At 54.5% G+C, this 6854-nt stretch overlaps 2 non-coding genes across 2 annotated transcripts; both read right to left on the bottom strand.

The window, feature by feature from the left end:
• Positions 1-435: 435 nt before the first annotated feature.
• On the bottom strand, positions 436-590 carry LOC126430904 (5.8S ribosomal RNA). Its single transcript, XR_007577408.1, has one exon. It is a non-coding gene; the product is annotated as a 5.8S ribosomal RNA (ribosomal RNA).
• A 351-nt stretch (positions 591-941) lies between these two features.
• Positions 942-2851, bottom strand: LOC126430900 (small subunit ribosomal RNA). Its single transcript, XR_007577404.1, has one exon. It is a non-coding gene; the product is annotated as a small subunit ribosomal RNA (ribosomal RNA).
• Positions 2852-6854: the final 4003 nt, after the last annotated feature.

Genomic DNA, 6854 nt, shown 5'->3' with positions numbered 1-6854 from the left:
GCCGCTACGGGCCTGGCACCCTCTACGGGCCGTGGCCTCATTCAAGTTGGACTTGGGCTCGGCGCGAGGCGTCGGGGTAGTGGACCCTCCCAAACACCACATGCCACGACAGGCGGCAGCCTGCGGGGTTCGGTGCTGGACTCTTCCCTGTTCGCTCGCCGCTACTGGGGGAATCCTTGTTAGTTTCTTTTCCTCCGCTTAGTAATATGCTTAAATTCAGCGGGTAGTCTCGCCTGCTCTGAGGTCGTTGTACGAGGTGTCGCACGCCACACCGCCAGCCGGCTGTGCACGCTACCGAGTAAGTACCGGTATGCGAACCGCCAGGCGACGGGCGCGCATCGCACGTTTAAGGAGGCGCGGCCGGCCCCACAGGCGGCCGCGACGCTCCCAGGTCTGCGAAGCGGGGCAAACGCCGCGCGCTTCAGTATACGTAGCCGACCCTCAGCCAGACGTGGCCCGGGAACGGAATCCATGGACCGCAATGTGCGTTCGAAACGTCGATGTTCATGTGTCCTGCAGTTCACATGTCGACGCGCAATTTGCTGCGTTCTTCATCGACCCACGAGCCGAGTGATCCACCGTCCTGGGTGATCTTTTCTTAGTTTCCACTGTCTCTTTCAAGACAGTTGCATAGGCGGGACGTAGGCGTGTGGCGGCCCCTGTTCAAGCGTTCTGTGTCCAACGGCCTCACGGCCGATGGGCGTCGTACGGCTCCACACCGGAGCGGACAGGCAGTCGGGCGAAAGTCATTCAAAACCGGCGCCAGGCGCCAGGTGCCGCAGGCCAGCCGCTCCAGCGCTTCAGCGCTCGTACCACACAACATTGGCGTTAGTTTTGAGAAGCACGCGTGGTTCCGCACGCGGCGCACGGCTACTGCGAGCCGTACAGGTAGCGTGTTGCGCGACACGACACGCACATCGAAAGACATGCAGTCTAGTCGGTAATGATCCTTCCGCAGGTTCACCTACGGAAACCTTGTTACGACTTTTACTTCCTCTAAATGATCAAGTTTGGTCATCTTTCCGGTAGCATCGGCAACGACAGAGTCAATGCCGCGTACCAGTCCGAAGACCTCACTAAATCATTCAATCGGTAGTAGCGACGGGCGGTGTGTACAAAGGGCAGGGACGTAATCAACGCGAGCTTATGACTCGCGCTTACTGGGAATTCCTCGTTCATGGGGAACAATTGCAAGCCCCAATCCCTAGCACGAAGGAGGTTCAGCGGGTTACCCCGACCTTTCGGCCTAGGAAGACACGCTGATTCCTTCAGTGTAGCGCGCGTGCGGCCCAGAACATCTAAGGGCATCACAGACCTGTTATTGCTCAATCTCGTGCGGCTAGAAGCCGCCTGTCCCTCTAAGAAGAAAAGTAATCGCTGACAGCACGAAGGATGTCACGCGACTAGTTAGCAGGCTAGAGTCTCGTTCGTTATCGGAATTAACCAGACAAATCGCTCCACCAACTAAGAACGGCCATGCACCACCACCCACCGAATCAAGAAAGAGCTATCAATCTGTCAATCCTTCCGGTGTCCGGGCCTGGTGAGGTTTCCCGTGTTGAGTCAAATTAAGCCGCAGGCTCCACTCCTGGTGGTGCCCTTCCGTCAATTCCTTTAAGTTTCAGCTTTGCAACCATACTTCCCCCGGAACCCAAAAGCTTTGGTTTCCCGGAGGCTGCCCGCCGAGTCATCGGAGGAACTGCGGCGGATCGCTGGCTGGCATCGTTTATGGTTAGAACTAGGGCGGTATCTGATCGCCTTCGAACCTCTAACTTTCGTTCTTGATTAATGAAAACATACTTGGCAAATGCTTTCGCTTCTGTTCGTCTTGCGACGATCCAAGAATTTCACCTCTAACGTCGCAATACGAATGCCCCCGCCTGTCCCTATTAATCATTACCTCGGGTTCCGAAAACCAACAAAATAGAACCGAGGTCCTATTCCATTATTCCATGCACACAGTATTCAGGCGGGCTTGCCTGCTTTAAGCACTCTAATTTGTTCAAAGTAAACGTGCCGGCCCACCGAGACACTCACTCAAGAGCACCCTGGTAGGATTGCAACGGGGTCCGCCTCGGGACGCACGAGCACGCACGAGGCGCGTCGCACGCCTTCAGCTCGCCCCACCGGCAGGACGTCCCACGATACATGCCAGTTAAACACCGACGGGCGGTGAACCAACAGCGTGGGACACAAATCCAACTACGAGCTTTTTAACCGCAACAACTTTAATATACGCTATTGGAGCTGGAATTACCGCGGCTGCTGGCACCAGACTTGCCCTCCAATAGATACTCGTTAAAGGATTTAAAGTGTACTCATTCCGATTACGGGGCCTCGGATGAGTCCCGTATCGTTATTTTTCGTCACTACCTCCCCGTGCCGGGAGTGGGTAATTTGCGCGCCTGCTGCCTTCCTTGGATGTGGTAGCCGTTTCTCAGGCTCCCTCTCCGGAATCGAACCCTGATTCCCCGTTACCCGTTACAACCATGGTAGGCGCAGAACCTACCATCGACAGTTGATAAGGCAGACATTTGAAAGATGCGTCGCCGGTACGAGGACCGTGCGATCAGCCCAAAGTTATTCAGAGTCACCAAGGCAAACGGACCGGACGAGCCGACCGATTGGTTTTGATCTAATAAAAGCGTCCCTTCCATCTCTGGTCGGGACTCTGTTTGCATGTATTAGCTCTAGAATTACCACAGTTATCCAAGTAACGTGGGTACGATCTAAGGAACCATAACTGATTTAATGAGCCATTCGCGGTTTCACCTTAATGCGGCTTGTACTGAGACATGCATGGCTTAATCTTTGAGACAAGCATATGACTACTGGCAGGATCAACCAGGGAGCTGCGTCAACTAGAGCTGAGCAGCCGGCCGCCCGGGAGTGTGTCCCGGGGGCCCGCGCGAACACGCAAGCGTCCGCTCAATTATTCTGCAAACAGGAGGAGGCTGAGCTCCCCTGCACCATACACCTCGAAACCCTCTCAGGTCCCGGCGGCGCGCAGCGCCGTCCTAAGTACTTGGTCGGGTTCGAGAGAGGCGCAATCGCCCGGGGTTTGGCGAGTAGACGCTTTAGGTGCGACCACCCGTGCTCCCAACTGAGCTTGCCGCTGCCGACAGAGGCCCGGGAGCGTGCTGTCGTGGCATTGCCGGCGGGAGACAACACGCGCCACCTACGGTGACCGGCAGCTCCAACGCCAGCGCCACAGAAGGACAAAAGCCCCACTTGGGTGCCGAAGCGAACTCTCCCAGCACAGCGCACGCGCCAACACGTCCGCACAGCTGCGATACAAACCACCTGCGAGAACCGCAGAGGCGACCGAGCAGCAGACGGCGTCGCGGCGCCGAGCGCCGGGCGGCGGCGCATCCTCAGCGCACACAGTCCTCAATCGGACCAGCACACTGCAGATGTCCACCGCGCTTCGCACCGGGCCCGCGAGGACCTACTTTGGCCGCACGGCGCCGCGTGCAGGGTGCGCCGGCGCGCAGCTGCGCCGCCTGCCGCCTCCGTCGGCCGGCGCGCCTGCCACTGGCCGCCCCCACCAGCCGGCTGTAGCGCGTGCGCCCACGCACCGCGCGGCCAGCACGCCGGGAGGCCCCCCCTCACCGGCCGGGGACGGTCCCACCCAGCCACCGCCGCGTATCGCTTCACACCCAGATGCCATTCACGTTCGTGGGCATGGTGGGTATCGCTGGAACAACCGGTTGGTAGCTCAACCGATCGTCGCCATCACTGATTCACCTCTAGCGAGAACAACCGCACCACAACGGTTTACCAGTTGTTCATTTGCGTAACGTCACCAGCAAACGTAGGCGTCCATCGCCATTTGCAAATTCAACGATTGTTGCATGCCTGTGTCAGGTGTCACGACACACTATGTCTGCCCACATACACGCAACAACATGTGCACGCTTCGCGAACACGTGGAAGGTGGCCCCCGTACGTATGCGATGTCCATTGCGCGAACGACTGTCAACCGGCCTCTGTCGCATGTCGCAGATGTGGAACGCAGTGCACCATGCTATCACGGTGTGTGAGAAGAGACGACTACGTCTGACAACACGCGCCACTACATCAACAGACGGCTCATGCTGATCGCCATCCAGGGCATACCACACTGCAATCCAGCTCTTATAGGGAGACGACACGTAGCTGAGTGCACAACATTTGGACCGCATGGTTCGCCGTTGTTGGCGCAGTCGTTGTACGGTCACATGTACCACGATGTATCATTCAGTACATGAGGACCAATGTGCAGTACAGTGTGTGATTTGGACGTACAACATCAGCGGACAGTTGACACAGGCCGTACCACAGCGTAGGCTAAGTGCTTCGCCATGCGAATGCCAATGAACAACTGCAAATGCCAATGAACAACTGCAAAGGGCATTGAGCATGTACGTCCTGCTGCCATCCACATTACAGTGTATAGCTGCAAGGTGTTTAACATGAAGCGATACACTGGGGACCGGGCAGTGCGAGTAGCAAACTATATTGCGGGGGTTGCAGTTAGGCAACACTACACTAATTTAACGCGTCGTATGACAATTACAGAGCAGGTTAAGGCCCAACGTGTGTTGGGTTAAGGCCCAACGTGTGTTGGGTTAAGGCCCAACGTGTGTTGGGTTAAGGCCCAACGTGTGTTGGGTTAAGGCCCAACGTGTGTTGGGTTAAGGCCCAACGTGTGTTGGGTTAAGGCCCAACGTGTGTTGGGTTAAGGCCCAACGTGTGTTGGGTTAAGGCCCAACGTGTGTTGGGTTAAGGCCCAACGTGTGTTGGGTTAAGGCCCAACGTGTGTTGGGTTAAGGCCCAACGTGTGTTGGGTTAAGGCCCAACGTGTGTTGGGTTAAGGCCCAACGTGTGTTGGGTTAAGGCCCAACGTGTGTTGGGTTAAGGCCCAACGTGTGTTGGGTTAAGGCCCAACATAGGTTGGGTTAAGGCCCAACATAGGTTGGGTTAAGGCCCAACATAGGTTGGGTTAAGGCGCAACATAGGTTGGGTTAAGGCGCAACATAGGTTGGGTTAAGGCGCAACATAGGTTGGGTTAAGGCGCAACATAGGTTGGGTTAAGGCGCAACATAGGTTGGGTTAAGGCGCAACATAGGTTGGGTTAAGGCGCAACATAGGTTGGGTTAAGGCGCAACATAGGTTGGGTTAAGGCGCAACATAGGTTAGGTTAAGGCGCAACATAGGTTAGGTTAAGGCGCAACATAGGTTAGGTTAAGGCGCAACATAGGTTAGGTTAAGGCGCAACATAGGTTAGGTTAAGGCGCAACATAGGTTAGGTTAAGGCGCAACATAGGTTAGGTTAAGGCGCAACATAGGTTAGGTTAAGGCGCAACATAGGTTAGGTTAAGGCGCAACATAGGTTAGGTTAAGGCGCAACATAGGTTAGGTTAAGGCGCAACATAGGTTAGGTTAAGGCGCAACATAGGTTAGGTTAAGGCGCAACATAGGTTAGGTTAAGGCGCAACATAGGTTAGGTTAAGGCGCAACATAGGTTAGGTTAAGGCGCAACATAGGTTAGGTTAAGGCGCAACATAGGTTAGGTTAAGGCGCAACATAGGTTAGGTTAAGGCGCAACATAGGTTAGGTTAAGGCGCAACATAGGTTAGGTTAAGGCGCAACATAGGTTAGGTTAAGGCGCAACATAGGTTAGGTTGAGGCACAATATAGGTTAGGTTGAGGTACCGTATAGGTTAGGTTAAGGTACAGTATAGTTTAGGTTAAGGTACAGTATAGTTTAGGTTAAGGTACAGTATAGTTTAGGTTAAGGTACAGTATAGTTTAGGTTAAGGTACAGTATAGTTTAGGTTAAGGTACAGTATAGTTTAGGTTAAGGTACAGTATAGTTTAGGTTAAGGTACACATTGTTGTATGGAAAGGTGTAATGGGGGGGGGGGGGGGGCGGCCGGTCGGTTTGTTGATTGTGATTATAGTAAGTGGATGCCTGCGGCATCATCTGATTTGCCACGTCAGGATGCACCTTTGGCTCATGACAGGCGGCGCTCCGATTCCATGCTTGTGGCAGACCTGTGTCTTTCATTCCTGCCATTGTTTGTGTGCTGTGAGAGGAGGCAGTATTGTGATGTTGGGTGCACCCCTGTGTAGGACATGTGTGGGTGTTGGTGGCTTAGCTGAGCAATGGTGGTTGTCGGGGGGGTGGGATATTCCGTTTTCTGAGTGGACCTCCCAGTCTGGTTATGACAGTGTGGATTGTCTCATGTGGCGGAGAGGATGCACTGGGTGTTGTTCCATGCTGGTGCTTACATATTGTCTGTGTGCGTGTTACAGGCGGAGAGTAGTGCGTGATAAGAGTGTGTGGCTGCCGTGTGGTTGTGATTGTGAGCAGAGTCTTTCAGCATGTATACGGACAGTTGTATATATTATCTGTATTCTGATGGGTCTATGTATTACTAATCAGCGCCGTGTATACGTTTAATCCGGTTCCAGTCGAAACTGTTGTATCTCTGTACATTAGTGACACGGCGAGCGCGCTATGTAGCTACTCGTCTCGGCAGCTTCCACCGGTGTATGGCAAATGATTATAAGCAATGAGTCGAGTCGTCAATACCGATAGTGTGACGTCACATGTCTGGGGTGGGGGACGCTGCGCCCTTCCGGTGGGTCATGGCCTAGAAAGACGCTCCCCACGCAGGGGGGCTTGGACTGTCATAAACTCTTCCGAGTAATATACTTGCCGTACGTTTTTGCGACTGCGAGTGCAACGCCCACCGGTACCGACATGGATGGAGCGCCTCCTAGCTGACCGCTCAGCATCGGCATTCGTACAGAGAGCAACGCGATCGCGTCTCTAGCTCGTAACTGGTACAGCTCGCAGCTCATGT

This window comes from Schistocerca serialis, unplaced genomic scaffold (genome assembly GCF_023864345.2).
Source record: "Schistocerca serialis cubense isolate TAMUIC-IGC-003099 unplaced genomic scaffold, iqSchSeri2.2 HiC_scaffold_1065, whole genome shotgun sequence".
Taxonomy (NCBI): Eukaryota; Metazoa; Arthropoda; class Insecta; order Orthoptera; family Acrididae; genus Schistocerca; species Schistocerca serialis.
The sequence above is the reverse complement of the archived record's forward strand: the minus strand, read 5'-3'. Positions and strand labels throughout refer to the sequence as shown.